This window comes from Grammomys surdaster, unplaced genomic scaffold (genome assembly GCF_004785775.1).
Source record: "Grammomys surdaster isolate TR1022 unplaced genomic scaffold, NIH_TR_1.0 125974, whole genome shotgun sequence".
NCBI classification, from domain to species: Eukaryota; Metazoa; Chordata; class Mammalia; order Rodentia; family Muridae; genus Grammomys; species Grammomys surdaster.
In genome coordinates, this window is record NW_021620791.1 from 4,278,157 (window position 1) to 4,296,673 (window position 18,517).

General features: G+C 45.9%; 1 long non-coding RNA gene across 2 annotated transcripts in view; it reads left to right on the plus strand.

The window, feature by feature from the left end:
• Positions 1-10,889, plus strand: part of LOC114609496 — a 68,362-nt gene extending 57,473 nt beyond the window's left edge. For both annotated transcript variants that reach the window (XR_003709534.1, XR_003709535.1), the window contains exon 3: positions 10,567-10,889. This is a non-coding gene — a long non-coding RNA (uncharacterized LOC114609496). The remainder of the gene's footprint in view (positions 1-10,566) is intronic.
• The last annotated feature ends 7,628 nt before the right edge of the window (positions 10,890-18,517 follow it).

Here is an 18,517-nt window from a genome sequence, read left to right on the forward strand (position 1 = left end):
AGAGAGAGAGAGAGAGAGAGAGAGAGAGAGAGAGAGAGAGAGAGAGAAGATAGAGACACAGAGAGACAGAGAAGGTAAGTCATATCCAAGTGGGAATGTATGCTTATCAGAAGAAAGTTAGAAATACCTTTACTGTTTCTTCTCTTGATGAGAGAGATACATGAAGTAGCCCCAGAGACACCTTGGGTGCAATCATAGTCTAATAAGGAAAAACCAGGAGTCACCAAGGTGACACAAAGAGCTTTGTGGATATCCTTTCCCTGTGAATGGGGTTCTTAGTGAGATTCCTAGAAAGTTGCAGGTTAGTGGCTGGAAAGGAAGAAAAGTCTCAAGAGTGTTTAATTGTGCTGAAGTTTTCTTCCTCTGCAAATAAAGGCTTCAGCTGGATTCCAGACTGAGGGACTTCTTCACAGATTATCAAACCCCAAGATTTTCTTTACTTTTCTAGCCTGACTCAGAATTGGATTCTGATAAACTCTGCAGCTAAGGGATTGATGTTGAACCAAGATTGGAAGGGTGGGGGAGGTGGCAGTCTTAGGGATACAGGGAAAAGGGCAGATGATAAGGTGACAGGAGAGTTGGGAGACATGGCGCCAAGAAGCCAGAGAGTGACAGGGCCTGAGGGCTCTATTAGGAAGACTGCTCCTTAGAGCCCACAGGAGAGAACATCCCACTCTTCCTGGGAAGTAGACTTCTTAGAACTGAAGGAGTATGTTTCTTCTGGGGTAAGGTGCCCACTGTAGAGTGATTTGTTAGGAAACTCTGACAATATCTTTCTCAGAATGGGGTTCTCCCAGCGTGTGGGAAATGGAGAAAATACTCGTCCCCGTTTTACATACGTTCTGTATGTATTTGGTAAGACTATGAAGCTCACAGTGGGACAGGTCAGTTTGTTCCATACTCTCTGCTGCAGTTCTGAGAGCAATTGAAATTGCCAGAAAAGCTTCCTCTTCTACTTGTAAAAGCATCTCCCACCTACTCACTGAGGGAGCTTGAGTAGGTGGTGAAACACAGGCCTCTAGACCAAGGATCCTTGCCTGTGAAGTGCAGAATGGTTTGGCTCATTGCACTGGTCATGTGCTATGATGTCTGCATAGTCCTGGCACCTAGCTGAGAATCCAAGTTGTGCTGGGCAGGCGTTTGTTTATTTGTTTTTTGTTTGTTTGTTTTTGTCAACTTGTCAGAAGCTGGTGGTATCTGGGAAGAGGGAAGCTTAAAGCCTAATTGGAGAATTACCTCCCTCAGAATGGCCTGAAAGCAAGTCTGAGGTGGGGGCATTTTCTTGATTAATGATTGATGTAGCAGGACCCATCTCACTACGGACAGTGCCATCCTCAGGCAGGTGGCCCTAGAAGATATGAGAAAGCAAGCTGAGCAAGCCACGAGGAGCAAGCCAGCAATCAACATTCTTCCAAGGCCTCTGCTCAGTTCCTGCTTCAGGCTAGGTCTGTCTTGAATTTCTGTCCTGACTCCCCTCAGTGACATATTGTGATTTGGAGTCGTAAAATGAGAAAAATCTTTTCTTCCTCAGATTGGTTTTGGTCAGTGTTTTGTCTCAGCAATAGAAAACAAGCTGGAACCTTAGTCCTTAGTATTTTTTTAAAAAAATGATTTTTATTTATCTGTGTGTATTTATGCTTGTCTGTATGTGTAACACACATATGCAGGTATCCATGGGGATCAGTAGAGTGTTAAACACAGTTCCTTTGCTCTGAAACAATAGCCTTGCTTTTCAGGGAAGGAAACCTGGCCTCTGAGAGATTATTTTGATTCTGGGGCTGTTTCCTAAATGGAAAAAACACAGGTTCCCTTCTTCTCACCCCATTCTCGCTGCCTCATCTGTTTGAGGTGTGTATGTCTGACAGGGGTATCTGGTTTACTCTGTGCCTAGGTGGTACCTACGTCTTTATACATGTTGTATGCCCAAGCCCAACAGCGCTTACTTGGGACCAAACTGTTGGGCTCCTGGTGCCTAGGACCCCATGCTTACATCAGATAGAGCCTGTTAGGGGACCGTGACTGCTTCTCACCATGTGTGAGGGATCTGAAGAAGCAAGATGATAGGTATTTTGGAGCCTCACCTTTTATGAGTATTTATTTTGTGTGTGTGTGTGTGTTTGTGTGTGTGTGTGTGAACACACATCACAGTGCACATATAGTGGTGAGAATACCAATTATCGGAATCAGTTGTCTCCTTCAAGCATGGGAGTTCCAGAGATGAAAATGAGGCCACTGGGCTTGATGGCAAGTGCCTTCAAACACTGAGTCATCTTGCTGGTCCTCTTCAGTGTGACAGCTAGGAATTGTTCTTACACACCCAAAGAAGAATATCTGTATATTTTAGCTCCAGGTGTTTATGGAAAAACAAAATCACTCCTAGTATCTACAGCTTCTTTTCTGCTTGTGTCAGAAGTACATGCTCTTTATATGCGGTTACATACACCATAGGGATGCAGATCCCTGTCTGTTAGCCCCAAATTGGAAAAAGTCAGAGAACCTTGGATAGGAACGCTAGCCTGATATCTATGCATTCTTTCAAGTTGTAATGGGGTCCGTTCTTTCACCAGAGGAGATGATATAGCCACAAGATAGCATTTGGTGAAGTTGACTCACTTGGGGGCTCAATGGGACTCACTCAGTCTCTTTCTTCATTCTTTCCTGCCCGATGCTGCAGATTGTCTGGGAATACCGAGGGAGCGAAGTGACTTGCCTTGACTCTTACTGACTGCACGTGGTGCTTTCCTACTGGCTCCTGCTCTTCCCCTCCCTCCTACACAGCTATCTTGCTTGGGTTAGGTGAGAACACAAAGCGGCAGGCATTCAGTCTGTGGTGCTTGTGGTGTCCCCAGGACCTAGGCCTACCTCTAACTTCTGGTGCATCTTCCTCACAGCTGAGAAATCCTGGGCAACCTCAGTCCCAGCATGCTTCTCTTCCCAGACACTCAGCAATTCCCAGGTAACGGGCTCAGTTTACCTTGAGCCTACTTACCTGTTCAGCAGGCCTTGTGAGTCCCTGGAAGTCCTTGGGGGAAATTCTCTTATCCTTAACCTACTTAGATTAGAGGGTGTGCAGCCAGGAGAGTCTGCAAACATCCTTCCTGAAGGGACAGTGCGGCTGCCGTGAAACCATTGTGACTAGTATTAATTTTGCTGACGAACCCCTTGCAGCTGGTGATAATAAGTTAATGGGCTCTGTGCTGCATGGATTGTTTCTCTTGCTCCTTCCAGCAGCCCTGTGACAGTTCCTCTCCTCTTCCCCTTATCTGCAGGCAATTGTGCTGCAAGACCCTCTGGATGCCTAAAACCACAGCTGCTCCCCGGTCCTCTAGATACCTCTACAGAGGTATCTTGGCTTTATACACAACTTTATATACTAACTTACAAATATTACAAATTTGTAAGGGAACTAACAAGACATTAACAACAGAGTATTCAGAACCACAAGAAATATTCTTTAGGTTGGTATGTCTGCTTATTTCTGGAAGTTTTCCTTTCCTTTTATTTTTTAGATTATAGATGGCCATGGGAGATTCAGATCGTGGAAAGTGAAGCCGTGGATGAACAGGGATGACTCTGAGGGTAGTCGGTAGTTCCTGAGGAAGGAGATCAGACTTAGAAACACTGAGCATCCTTATTGGTGTTCCCAATGAGCAGCAGTGTGGATGACAGTGTGCTCTTGGAAGTCCAGAGCCTAGGGCTCTGTGGCAGACATGCACCCACGGAGTCTGTTTGCATCTCTGCTGGGCACTTTCCCAGTGGGACCTTCTGCTATATCATCGCTAAAAATAACTTTCATTGCTCTGGCCAAGCACATAGTAGGTCTGCACAGATGTTCAGTTCCTCCTTTAGACATACCCTCATATTTTCCCCTCATTGTTGTAACTGGATCTAGGGCCTTGTGTATGCGAGGTAAGACCTCTACCACTGAGTTATATCTCTCACAAAATAATAATAATACTACTACTAATAATAATGGTACATTTATTTCTCTTATGTGTATGAAGTGTATACCATATGAATACCTGGTACCTTTGGAAGTCAGTAGAAGCCATCCAACCCTCTGGAACTGGAACCATGGATACCTGAGATACCATGTAGGTGCCGGGAGCCAAAATCAGTCCCTGAAAAAGCAACAAGCTCTCACAACTGCTAAAACCATCTCTCAAGCCTTCAATTTATTTGTGCTTAAAAATTGTACTGATTAGCTGGGCATGGTGGTGCACGCCTTTAATTCCAGGACTCTGGAGGCAGAGGCAGGTAGATCTCTGTGAGTTCGAGGCCAGTCTGGTCTACACAGCAAGTTCAGGACAGCCGGGGCTACTTAGAGAAATTCCATCTCAAAAAAATTTGTACTATTTATTTATTTATTTTGGTTTGGTTTTTCGAGACAGGGTTTCTCTGTGTAGCCCTGGCTGTCCTGGAACTCACTCTGTAGACCAGGCTAACCTCGAACTCTCGAACTCAGAAATCTGCCTGCCTCTGCCTCCCAAGTGATGGGATTAAAGGCGTGCGCCACCACCGCTCGGCTGTACTTTTTATTTATATGTGTGAATATTTGTATGTAGGCGCACATGTCATAGTCCACATGTGGAAACCAGAGGACAACTTGCAGGATCCAATTCTCATCGCAGGGATTAAACTCAGTTTATCACTGTTGACAGGAAGTGCCCGTTACTTATGAGCCCTGTTGTCAGGCTTTATTTTATTTTTCATAGTTCACTTACTATAAGATACAAATATTATTTGCAATATTTACATCATGTTAGAATTACAACTGTCTTTTTTTGTTTTTTACATGGCGTGATCTAAGATACTGTACTGATAAGTACGTAGAAGGTTTGTTCACTGACTACAACATAGGATTCCTCTTATAAGTGCATTTGTTTCCTAGGAATGCTAAAACAGGATGCCAGAAACTAACCTCACCCCCCACAGAGGGTCTCATGTAGCCCTGGCTAGTCATAAACTCACTCTAATTCACCACGGAATTGAGAAGGAGAGTAAACTTTTGATCTCCCTGCCTCTGTCTCCAAAATGCCAGGATGTCAAAGATATACCATGTTGACTTATTTTATACAGGGCTGTGGATTGACGTCAAGGTATTTCTGTATGCTAGACAAGCACTCTTATAAGCCCTTTTACAGTGGAGCTACAGACCTCACATGAGCCCCTTTGACATTTAAAAAAAAAAAAGAATTCAAGACAGAATATTGTTTAATTGCCCAGGTTAGCCTTGAACTCATTTCTATAGGTCAGGCTGAACTTGAACTTGTAATCCCTCTGCTTCTGTTCTAGAACATATGAGAATACATGGATTACAAGTGTATGCCAGCTTGTCTGGTCTCATCATGGACCCTGGACACTCAGCAGCTGCCAGCCAGCATCAGACAATATGGATCGGAGGCTGTATTATAGTCCTAATTGCTCACAGCTTCTTGATGGAGAGAGGTCTGGGGATGTGTGAAGTAGTGTGGGGCTGAGGATGAGGAGAAAATGCATTGTCTTCTTGTTTTTAGAACACCCTCCTTCTACATACTGAGGTCCATACTAAGGCAGTGGACTAGAGATGAGGTCAGGTTTGGGGTTTAAAGAAGATGATGTCATGCTGTGGGGGCACTGGGAAGGGGTAGTGATCCATTAGCCTTGGGGGTCAGGCACGAGGGATTATGAAAAGATTGAGAGTGGCTATGTGGAAATGCAAAGGGCTTTTGTAGGTGAAGTCACTGAGAGGACGAACAGGTCCAGAAGAAGGTTACTGTGGGAGATGTGCTGTATGGTAGTACCTGGAATGGAACGTGGACAGGCTTGGAAATGGAGCCTTCATCCCAGTTCATCTTACCACTCCTCTGACTCATTCTGCTTTTAAGGCCTGGGATGTAGATATGGGGCTGATTCCTACCTGGTAGAGGTGTTAGGAGGTTTCATTGTGTTGTGGCTGCTGGTGTGCAAAGCCTCCAGTCTCCATGATGCTCTATGGACGTGAGCTTACGGAGGCACCATCACTGTGGCCTGAATGTTAAGCGCAGAGTCCGATGAAGCAGTAAATCTTCCTTGATCTATACTAACCCTTCCCTTTCTTGACATTCCTGTGGTCTCCTTCCAGCCTGCAGGAAGCTGAGTACTTTCTTTCTCAACTTCCTGTGGCCCAGAGGCCTGTGAGCTCTTCTCATCTCAAGATTTATAGTGGCTGGGTGAGAACTGAACACTGAGGTTTGTCCTAACTCCTTTACCAGCTTCTCTAGTGCTGGTAGTATCTGTTCTCCTAGACTAAGATGTGGAGACCCCCAGGAGCTGCAGGGGCTGCTTGCCCACTCTGTTCTGAGAAGTCCTGTAAATAAGAAAACCAAACCATTTGTGGGAGTCAGGTTTTTTTTGGATTTTTTTCGAGACAGGGTTTCTCTGTATAGCCCTGGCTGTACTGGAACTCACTCTGTAGACCAGGCTGGCCTCGGACTCAGAAATCCTCCTGCCTCTGCTCAATCTATTGTGGAAGGACAGTGGTGCCAGAAGCAGCCAGGAAAAAGCAGATGCCTGCTAGAGGCTGCCTTTCCTATTTCACAGACCCAAGTCTATGCATGGAAATGCCCATGCTCAAAGCAGATCTCACTCCCTTAGTTAATCCTTTCCAAACACCCTCACCAAAAGAGATGTTCTCTGCTAATCTTCCAGGTGCTTCTCAATGGGTCAAGTTGAAGAGCAAGGTAAAAACCTTTGTTATGTTAGCAAACTCCAGTTAAGCATCTCACAAGCCTCATGTATGGGAGTCCCAGTTGTCCATGGTGATGGTGACTCTGCTTGCGTTGTGAGCACACTCTTGTGTTTCACACTCTGTCTGGTCTGTAGATCTCAACAGATGAACCCAGGGGACATTTGTTGCTTTTAATTGAACAAAGATAAAAGTTTTAAAATTTATGTATATGAGTGTTCAGTTTGCATGTATGCTTGCGTAACAGAAGAAAGCATCATATCCTATTATAGCTGCTTGTGAGCCACTGTATGGTTGCTGGGAATTGAACTCAGGACCTCTGAGTAACCAGTACTCTTAACCACTGAACCACCTCTCTAGCCCAAAGAGGTCCTTCCTTCCTTCCTTCCTTCCTTCCTTCCTTCCTTCCTTCCTTCCTTCCTTCCTTCCTTCTTTCCTTCCTTCCTCCCTCTGTCCATCCCTCTCTCTCTCTCTCTCTCTCTCTTTCTTTCTTTCTTTCTTTCTCTCCATCTAAAGTTTATTTTATCTTATGGGTATGGATGTTTTGCCTGCATATTTTTATGTGTACCATGTGTGTACCTGGTGTGAGTGGAAGTCAGAAGAGGATGTCACATCCCCTAGAACTTGAATTCCAGATCCAGATGCCTCCACATCCAGTCACCACATAAGTGTCAAGAACTGAACCCAGTTCTGAATACAGGAAAAGCATTTCCCAGTGCCTCAAAGACATACTTTTAAAGGATGTGATAGAAGACCCAAGGTCCTCACACTCTGGCTAATTGGGTCCCTAACCCAATTCATATTCCATTCCCGGAGTGAGAGAAGGAGCCAGTGCTAAAAAGCTTGGGGATCCTGAAGTAGCCAATCTCTGTTTAGTCAGCACCCTGGGGAAGAAAAGAAAGGAAGGGAAAATGAAGTCTGTCTACAGAAGGATAGTCATAATATTGTTTGAGAACAGATCCTGAAATGTCTTCCTAGTGTAGACAAGACCTGGTCTTTTGAGTATAGAGAAATATCTTGGTGACTGTTGCTTCTGTGCTTCAGTGAGGAAGGGAAGATGTCTTTATTGTCAAGTTTAAGAGATTGTAATTTTCGCCGGGCAGTGGTGGCGCACGCCTTTAATCCCAGCACTTGGGAGGCAGAGGCAGGCGGATTTCTGAGTTCGAGGCCAGCCTGGTCTACAGAGTGAGTTCCAGGACAGCCAGGGCTATACAGAGAAACCCTGTCTCGAAAAAACCAAAAAAAAAAAAAAAGAGATTGTAATTTTCCAAGTGAGAGAGGGGGTGGGAGGGAGTGAGGCTGGGCCAGCGTTACCTCCCAGAACTATTTTCTAGCCCCTGTAGTCAGTACTGTGGCCCACTGGCTACATCATTCGGATATTCTTATTGACTTCTACATACTGTGGTTGATACTGATATTAAGCACATGTTGGACAGAGAAGGGGAGTGAGACACTCGTGTGTGTACTTACATGTAGTGTCATGGAAGAATGAAGAGAAAACTCAGTCATACACACCGGGACACAAAATGGGTGCTGGGGAATACTTCTGAGCTCCCTTTTCTGATTACTGCACCTTGTACCAACCCTTCTGCTTGCAAAGCATCTCCTGCATCCGTGATACACAAAGGCCTTTGCTCTATTGCTGGTGGGTAGGACACTGAAGCAGCCTGTGTTTCTCACCAGTGCTTGCAGGGGTCAGCTGGTAGAAATATCTAGGAGGGGAGGGTCAAAAAGGAAGTGACACATTTGGACCTGACAGTCTGGGAGACAGAGAGGAAAGAGGCACAGCCAAAAGAAAGGACCCGAGGCTGTATTTTCTCGTGGGGCAATTTCTGTGTCACAAAGCCAAACCATGCTTCCTGATGAAGCCACCCCCTGGATGCCTTCCAGGCATGGCCAGCTGACAGCAGCAGCCTGTGAGAAGATGGTGTGGAGAGTCAGGGAGCCCCGGAAGATGCCCAGTCTCAAGCCAGAGGGCCTGTTTTCCATGTCTTTGATGGTTCCACGGCATACTTTCCCAGGAAAGTCTTAAAAAGTGTAAGCCCTCTTACACACACACACACACACACACACACACACACACAGACAGCTCATGCGCAGAAGTGGACATAATGCACAGTTTGATGCTGAGCTAGGCAAGCACCTGGATAAACGGGAATATTACCCCTTTCAGAAGGCCTGCTCCCCCACCAGTTACTCACCAGAACTTTGTTTTGATTTCTTCTTTTGTTACTTTAATTAACTATTGCTATTCATTTGTGTGTGCATGCATGCATGCATCCAAGGAGAACTTGGTAGAATCTCTTTTCCGTCAGCCATTTATGTGGGTTCCAGGGATTGAACTCATAGTTAGCAGGCTTGTACCCCTTATCTTGACTTCTAAGATCACAGAGAAGTTTAGCTTTTTTGTGTCATCATAAATATACTTTCCTGTTTTCTTCCTTAGTCCTCCCGCTCTCCCCAGCCTTATTTATCTTTGTGATATGTGCCTCTGTTCTCGGTCAGAGTACCGTTCAGTCATGTGAGACTTCTTCCACAGGTCATAGAACTTTAATGGACTTGACCACGGCAACGTAAACTTGACTTCAGGGCTTCAGACTTGTCTATGGCCTCAGTAAACGTTTAACCATGTCTTTGCCCCCTTCTCCCTATTACTAACTGAAGTTGTGCTGAATACCACACCTGTCCCTTTCCTCTGGATGTCTTCCCCTCTTAGAGCCTGAATGGACTGCAGGCCTGAGAGTCAGCAGCTGGGTTCCCCCTGATTGCTACCCTGGGCCCCAAATTTCTTATTTCTGCAACCAAATAATAACAATTTATAACTAATTTCTCTCTCTCTCTCTCTCTCTCTCTCTCTCTGTGTGTGTGTGTGTGTGTGTGTGTGTGTAGATGAAATGAGATTTTCATATATGGGAAATGTCTGAATTTTTAGTCATAGCCATCTTCCTCATAAGGTAACTCAGCACACTGGATAGGGCCTCAGATTGGGAAGACGGGTGACTGTTTGTCTAGCTTTTCCTGTTCTTTTTCCTGTTCTCTTTCTGGTGTATATCACACTTACGGTCTGTGTCTCCCAAATATTCTGGGAACTTCATTGAAGAACTCCAGGTGGTCGGGGCTTTGTATGGGATAAGGTCAGCTTCTAGCAGAATAATCGACAGATGCTCAGTGAAGGGCTGCTAATGCTCTGAGGTGGCTAGGGAAGTTCAGGTCCCAACCTCTGTGGTTTCTAGGATAATGTGAATGCACTGGATTGAGGAGACCAGCATAGTCGCTGGACCAGTCTAGAAGGGTCCAGGAATTCCTGAATGAATAAGAGAATAGGCTTCCAGGCCCTGTTCTGGAGCAGCAGCTCACAGGGTAGGGCAGGACTTGGAACCAGGCCAGCCTTTTGTGGTTGCCTTTAAAAAGAAACAAAACAAAGACTGACTTCCGACCAGCTGACCCCTAAGCCTCTAAACTGAGTAGCTCCCTGCTGGGACCTTTCAGACCTGCAGGGGAGCTTGGCTGGGTGCCAAGGCCCGGCCTTCTGTCAGCCAAAGCAAGCCAGTGACTGACTCTCCCTTCATCCATACTGTTGGCTCCGTCAGGCCTTACTCTCCTCCCAGCTGGCTCTGAGGCGCTCCTGCCTGGAGGATAGCAACCAGCTCAGTGTTCCTCAATGAAGGCTTTAGCTCAGTGTTCCTCAATGAAGGCTTTCCTCTTATTCCCCTTACCCTTAGACCTTCTGCTCACCCACCCTCCCCTTGTTTTTAAAGCACATTTCTCTGAACAGGTCAGGGTCAGATATAAGGAAGGAGTGGTGATTGCTACTGTAGTCTGTGATTGGGCCAACATGGTTTTCTTTTCCCTTGTCTCAGGCCTGATTTTCTTAACTCCACCATGGTAAGAAGATGCCCTCCAGCAGGTTGTGCTTGCAGACTACGTGGAGCCTCTCCCGAGATTTTCTGAACCCTGTGGATTTACAGGAAGACACAGTTTCCTGGGGAGTAATTCTAATGGATGCAAATTCTGGAGTAATACACCTGACTTGCCTGGAGACAAGTAACCGAATGGATTCTTCTTGCCTGGATGCCCACTGGGAACAAGGACCATAGCTGAGAGGACTGTATCTCTACCTTTGACTCAATGGGAACATTTGCTCAGATCTCTCGGGCTACCTGGAGCTCCCTCTAAAAATGTAAGTCCCCAAGACCCATCTCCTTTCAATGAAGTGTTTCTGGCATGTTCCTGGGCTTTATGCCAAGCTGTCCTAGCTTCCGGTTGAGGGCTGTCTGTCGATGTCACTGCTATGAGAAGATCTGTTGTCTTTCATGTCCATCTATATGATGCTGGGAGCCTATGGGAGAAAGATAAAAAGTAAAAGTTGTCCTAAGTTAAAATAATAATAAAAAGAGAATCCCCCCCTGGGGCTACACTTACCCAAGTTGATGGGTCTTTACTGATTGAAGGTTTTCTATCTAGACTCTAAATGCCTTAAAGGCCAAGGCCTGAGGAGGATGACCGTGTCTCTGAGACTTAGTGTGTACCTGGCATTGGCCTCTCACCCTATGAGAATATAAATGAAGATGTGATGGTTAATTCATTAAGACACTGGCAATTTCATAGGGAAGATAGACACAATAAAAATCCTTTCTTGGCTCTAGGCCAAGAGCTGAGAACACCATGGGACCAGATGATTGGTACCGTGTATATCAGCAGGTGGCTGTTCTGAGTTTAAATCTCTACCACCCTATGTGACTCAGGGCCAGTGGCAATCCGGTTCCCTTCCCTTTTCTCTTTTAACATGACTGAAGTTAGTATTCTCTTCTGTCACAGGGTTGGTGTTGAGGTTCACCACAGGTACTATGTGCTGAACATGTACTTAATGCTTAGCACAGGCTCAGGAACATGTCAGTGCAGGGCAGCTTCTGGGGAAGGTGACTGTTGGTTTGTCATGAGAAGTTTCTAAGCCGAGCCAGGTAAGCAGTGGCTTGGCCTGGACAGTAGGTTAAGGGTCATAGTTCCTGCAGCCCATGGAAAGGCTAAGCATCAAGCCTGCATTGGCTAGACAAAGGGAGGGAGTAGTGGATTTGACAACCAAAGTCTTTGTAGTCCTGCAGCTGGCGGGAATCTTGACTCCTTAGGGGTTACAAGGTTGGTAGAACCCAGGAATGTTACTGTAGTGCCAGGTAACCCAAAGGAAAGTGGTAGCCCCAGTAGGAGGTAGCAAAATGCTCAGGTCACCATTCGGCTGCCAAAGTGGAACTTGACATTGAGTCTGCTTAGGATGGGCTTCTAGGTCTAGTGTCCCAAGAACAAAGTTTTAGGCAGGCCTAAAAGGCCCGTGCACACAGAGCCCTCTGTTTATTGTTAGTCACAACCCCTAGATGTGTCCTGGCTTTATGCTAGAGGAGCCTGAGAACCTCACTGGCTTGCTTAAAGTCTGGACACATAGTGCACTGCTGCAGCAGAGATCGTCTGGTGAGATGATGACCCGTTGTAGTTTCCCAGCAGCCCCAGTGAACGTCGATGTGAGCACAGTCCTTTGGAACAACTGTGTAATTGAGTCTAGCACTCCTTTGGGAGGGTAGTGTGTCTACACTCTGTAGTTGAGAGTGAGGCTTGTGACGTAAGTAGGTATATGCTTAGAAGGCCAAGCTGGAGGCTGGCTGCCGGGTGTTTTATGCAGAGCCTCCCATAGATGCTGACCGTCAGCTATCCTTTGTATCAGATATTTATATTATGATTCATAGTAGTAGCAAAATTACAGTAGCAATGAAACAATTTTATGGCTGCAGGGAGAGGGGGTGGGTCACTACAACATGAGGAACTGTATTAAAGGGTCACAGCATTGGGAAGGTTGAGAACTGCTGGTCTGGGGAGAATCTGTGCCTTTGGTAAGTAGGGGCTTATTGGATAGGGGATTTGGAGCTATGCTTCCCGACCTGCCTGAGCTGGCGTGGTGACTGGAGTCATTACAGGGAGGGGCTTTTAGCCTCACTATTCCCCCCTCCCCATTTTCCTCTGTGGCAGCTGTACCTCACTTATCACATGGCTCACAGCCCCCTTTCTCTGCTTTTATTGGTCACTCTCTAGAAGAACCCTTTTGTGGTGGTTCTCTTTATCTCCTGCCTCTCGCAAGAGGGTGATGGTGGGCTCAGGCTCCAAAATACACAGAACTATAACTGTGAGAAATAAGATGGTTGCTGGATAGGCATGGATCTAGCAGATAGCACCATTTATTAGGCCTGTGCAGGCGATATGGCAAACGTTGAACCACGTATGCGTCAGAACAGAACCACGGGGTAGACATTGTTAAGGTATGGGTTATGAAGCAAAGTAGGTTTCCCCAGGGAACACAATGCTGCCAACCTCCACAACCATGGACCACACGGGCTGGAGTTGAGAGATGGGACTCCTGCTCCCTTCTTGTCCCCTCTAGTGACTACAATCTGGAGCAGATCACCTTTCTTCTTTTCGTCCGTTTCCTCATTAGTAGGGAGCTAAGTGGTTTTTCTTCTAGGCTGACGTGCTTGGGAATGAAAGGGTCCTTGTGACACAAGCGCAAGCCAGGCAGACACCCGGATGTAGTAGCTTCTAGGGCCTGCAGCCTCCAGCACCAGGCCCAGAGAACACAGGTCTTACCAGGTGGATAATTGGCACTCATGCTTGAGATGCTGGCAGTACTACAACTGTGGTGCTGTTTGTCCTGGCACTGGTGATGCTGGTGGCATTGATTGTGGTGGTGTTGGTACTGGTGACTTCCAAGGCCCCTGGCAGCTTTGCCTTTCCCTCTTGTGGCTGCAAGAGTAGGCAGCATTTCTTTTCTGTTTATGGTTCAGCTCCTCAATAATTCCTCAGCTGCCTGGCGGGGCCTGTGTCCTGTTGATTACTGTTTTCCATTCTGGTTCTCCTTAATGGGCTTCTGTGCTAATGGAAGCACTTGTACTAGTGGAGGGAGGGCTGTCCCTCAAGATCCTCCAGCCTCCATTCCTGGAGATAGCTGAGCATCCTGGACCTGTCCCAACGCAGAGGTGCTGGGAGCCCTAGTGGGTCTGCATAGTTTGGCATAAAAACAGTCTGGCCCTCTTTCTTTTTTAGTGTTCTTGGTGCTCTGCATGGGGCTGTCTATGAACTCTCTCGATCACCTAATCTGCTGGGGTGGGTACGGCCTTCTGCTTCACATTTGAAAATTCTGAGGTTCAAAGAGATCTACAGAGTCATCAAGGGCATCCTGGTTCTTCATATAGGTCCCAGAAGCTATGCTTACGTTTGGACTCGGCAAGCCTGTTTTAGAGAAAAATGATTGTTCTGTATGTACTTTAACACATTTGTAAAGAAATAGCTACTGGTACATGAGGCCTTTGATGTCTGACATATCATTGCTAAGAGTACAAAAATCTAATTTAATGAATAACTTCATTTTCAGAATACATTAAGGCTCTTAGTCTCGAGGGGCCTTTACTTGGAGTATAGGTCCATGTTTACAGCTGTGGTACTGTGGCTGTGGGGAGCCCATGATATCACAGGAGCAAAATTTCAGAGCCTGTGACATGGGTAGCTACAGGTCCTGTGACTACTATGCTTCTCTCTGAATCTGTAGGATTCCTTATGAGATGGCTGCTTAACTTGATTCACAGCAACACACACACACACACACACACACACACACACACTACCCTATTGAAAGCATCTTATCTATGTATGCTTTTTATGTTTATTATGCATAAACCACATTTGTTTATGTGTATGGGTGTTTTACCTGGATGTATGTCTGGGTAGCATGTTCATGTATATCTACACAGCATGTACATGCATGTCTGTACAACATGTGCAAGCAATGCTTGCAGCCCATATACTGTGCAATTGCAGTTACAGACAGCGGTTATCTCTCATGTGTGTGTTGGAATTGAGTCACATGAGTGCTGGGAATTGAAGCAGGGTCCTCTGGAAGAGCAACCAGTACCCTTAACCACCATGCCATCCTTCCAGGTCCTGAGAACAACTTATAATTATGTGAAGCATTGACTGCAGGTGGTGTGTGGGCCCTGTTCAGTCTCTCGTGCATATTGAATACCCAGCATGCTCTAGTCAGCCCCTCCATTACTCTAGGTTGACTCACATAGTAAATATTCCCACTGTGCAGTCAGCTGGTGACTTTATATCTTTCATTCATTTCTTTTCAATGATTGAAGGCTATTATCTTCCTCACAAGTTTATAGTGAGAATGAAAGAAAACACACATTTGAGCGTTTGAATCAGCGGGTTTTTTGGGGACATATAACATCTATTCAGGGAATATTAGTTATTTTTAAGTTGATTGTTGAAGTAGAATTGGAGATGAAAACACACAGACACAGAGAAATAAGAAAATGCTGAAGATGTGTCATGACTCACGGAAATTTAATGTTCAATCTAGCTCTGGGTTTCTTAGTTACCACAGCATGCTGAGTGGGTTATATTTGTGTCTAAATTAAGGTTTGGCAAACTTTTCCTACCCAGGGCTAGAAAGTAAATATTTTCAGCTTTGGGAGCCCTGCAGTTGTCTACTGCTCATCCACCCAATGATACTACTGGGAAGCTGCCATTGGCGGTATGTAAATGAGTGGGTGTAGCTGTGTGCCAATAAAACTTTATTTACAAGAACTGGCCATGGGCCCATAGGCTGTCGTTTGTCCTTGTTTTAAATGAGGAAACCTGTTTGTCTTTGTAAGAAATTTCTCCTGGATCATAAACACTGGATGGAGTTTGTCATGAGATATAATATTTGTATGAAGTTATGGCAACAGCAGATGGATAGCGCTTTCATTGGGTTTCACAGGAAACATAAAAGAAGACCTTTATACGGTCAGTTTCATGTCTACTGTGTCTTAAGCAGTGATGTTGACAGATAATACATGTACTTTGGCTGAGATATGTGACTGGCAAGGGAGAGACCCTAGTGATGGTAATTCAGCAAGGTCATGTTAGAGTATTTTTAAGTATACCGTTTAGTCCCTGGGTTACATTCAGGACTCAATGCTCCTTCAGAGCAAAATTAATCAGGTTTGGAACCCTTCTGTTTCATAGCTGATTGGTCTCCCTCCACTTTCTTAAGCTTGCTGAGCTCTGTTTTGTCCATCTGCAAATCTGAGTTGCACCAGGGCTGGATCAACTAGTGTTTGCTTTTTAGTTCCTTCCCACACAAGATCCAGGAAGCGGATGAACTTTTCCAGCCACTGTCCTGTAGGTGTGAGGATCACATAGTTGTTGTGGTTAGGTCTATGCTATGTACTATAATGCTAAATTCTGTATCCTTGCCTCAAGACACATATGCCAGCTTTCTTTGTGCAAACCTTCCTCCTTAATTTAAAATGACCGGTTAATAAAGATGCCTACAGCCTGTGGCTGGGCAGAAGAGAGGTAGGGAAGGAGGGTTCCCATTCCAGGTCTTGGGGACTAATGCAGAGATGAGAGAGAGAGACAGAAACAGAGAGAGACAGAGGAAGGAGGAGGAGAAGGAGGAGGAGGAAGAAGAAGAAGAGGAGGAGGAGGGGGGAGGGGGAGGGGGAGGGGGAGGGGGAGGAGGAGGAGGAGGAGGAGGAGGAGAAGGAGAAGGAGAAGGAGAAGGAGAAGAAGAAAAGAAGAAGAAGAAGAAGAAGAAGAAGAAGAAGAAGAAGAAGAAGAAGAAGAAGAAGAAGAAGAAGAAGAAGCAGCAGCAGCTGCCGCCGCCATGGAGTAGGTGGTGGATCAGGAACGAATGACCAGTTGGTGTAGGAGCAGCCCAGGCAGTACAGGACAAGTGATATCTTGGGGTTACTGACAGGAAAGTAGACCAACTAGCATAGAGAGTTGATATCTGTCCAGCTCTAAGGCTTTAAGGCTTTAAGGCTTATTATCAATACAAATATTTTGTGTCTTTTATTTGGAAACCAAATCATCTAAGGCTGGGTAGAAACTCCCCAATAATATTCACCACAACTCTTCCTGTGAATATTTAGCCTGTGGAATTTCAGAGCTAACAAAGGCAACAGATTCTAAGCAGTCATCTGTGTAACCTCCCACCCTTTCCCCAAGTCCTGAGTATGTTTGGACGTACAGCCACTGCACCAAAGATCTTGCCTGCAGTGGAGTGGGACTAGGCAGTGGCCACTGGAAAGCTGGGTCAAAATGGGTAAGTATGAACCTCTTCTCCCTGTCAGTTGGCTCACTGGAGCGAGACAAGGCTCAGGACTGTTTAGCAACACTTGATGACTTAACCAAATAAATAGCCAGCCACAAACTCTGAGACTCCCTTTCACCCTTGGTCTCCAGAAACACTTTGTTACATGTTTAGGATACATGAAGAGCCTTATAATAGTAAAAATAATTCTCTGAATGAAGTATTAGAAAACCTGGGACCAGCTGACAATGGTGGGGCACACCTTTAATCCCAGGACTTTGGAGGCAGAGATGGGTAGTTCTCTGAATTCAAGGCCATCCTGGTCTACAGAATGAGTTCCAGGACAGCCACACAGAGAAACTTTATCTCGGAAAAGCAAACAAACAGAAAGAAAACCTGAGGCCAACTAAGCAAAAGAGCTTTCTGGTGGTGTGACCGCCAATAGATCAGTTGCTGTCTCTGGGCCTTTCTTTTCTTTGTCCTGGAGCTGGCTGTTGTAAAAATGAGATGCACTGAAGTGGGAAACCGAGGCAGGGGTTAACTCTCTTCCTCAAGCCTGATGCAGAGCAAACTCCTAATCCAATTCCACATCACTAGGCAGATCTATTTTGTGACTGTTGGGTTCTGAGTTCAAGTCAGCTCAGGCATTTCTTAGGACTTTTGGGAGAAGCTCTGACTTGGGGGTGGCTGCCCAAGTGTGATATTTGGGTGGATGCCAAGCGGACAAATGAGTCCTATTTGTGAAACTATTGGAGATCCAGAGTGAGTGACAGCAGAACAGAGTGCTTTGGAAGGAGCCTTGAGGAGGGGAGAAGGTGGCTTGGCAAATTCCTCACATGTCACGCAGCCTTTGCAGACCGCCACAGAGCTGGAGCCATACAGTCAGTGGTGGTGATTTCCAGAACCCTGGAGCCTGCTTGTCACTTTTTTTTTTTTTCCTGCGACACTGGGAATTCTCCAAGCTATCTGGACCCCTTCATCTTCCGGTGACTTCCAGAAAGTCTCTCCTCATTCAGGAATCTGCTGTGGAATTTGGAGGCTGTTTCTCTGGGCAATGTGAGTTATCTAGACAGTGGAAGGGCCACTGTACAGAGGACCAATTCCCACCCACAGGATTAACAATCGCTGAGGATGCTGCTTGTTTGTCTTGGACCCGTGCCTTTGAAGAAATAAATGAAATGGAACCTAAGGCAGTGAGAAGGCGCTGTTCATGTTCACAGAAGCTCTACCCTCGGACTTTGGGTCCAGGAGGTCAAGTGCTGCCTTGCTATTTCAGATCTGTGTGGAGGACTTTCTGGCCTCTTGTCTGGTCTTTCAGTGGTGATTAGGCAGGTAGCACAGTGCAGATGGTTCCTGCAAAACCCATCACTCAGCATTGGGCTTCACTATGGTGCTTCTGTCTGTTCATTCCAGGCTTTATTTTGTTTGGGGGGGGGACTTCTAGTATCCTGGTTTTGTAAGCACGCCTGCAATGAATGTCTATGTACACAGTAGAATGTGTCCCCGGGAGTCCTGCCATACAGGGGACATACTTGCTGTCTTCTGCTATGTTGCCATCTGGCTTTCCAGGTAGAGTCATCTGCTTCCTGAGTTTCTTCTCTCTGGGATCAGGGAACTTCTTGGGTGGGCAGGAATGGGTGGTACATCAGCAGGGTCTGCTACCTGATACTAGTCAGGATATGACGCTG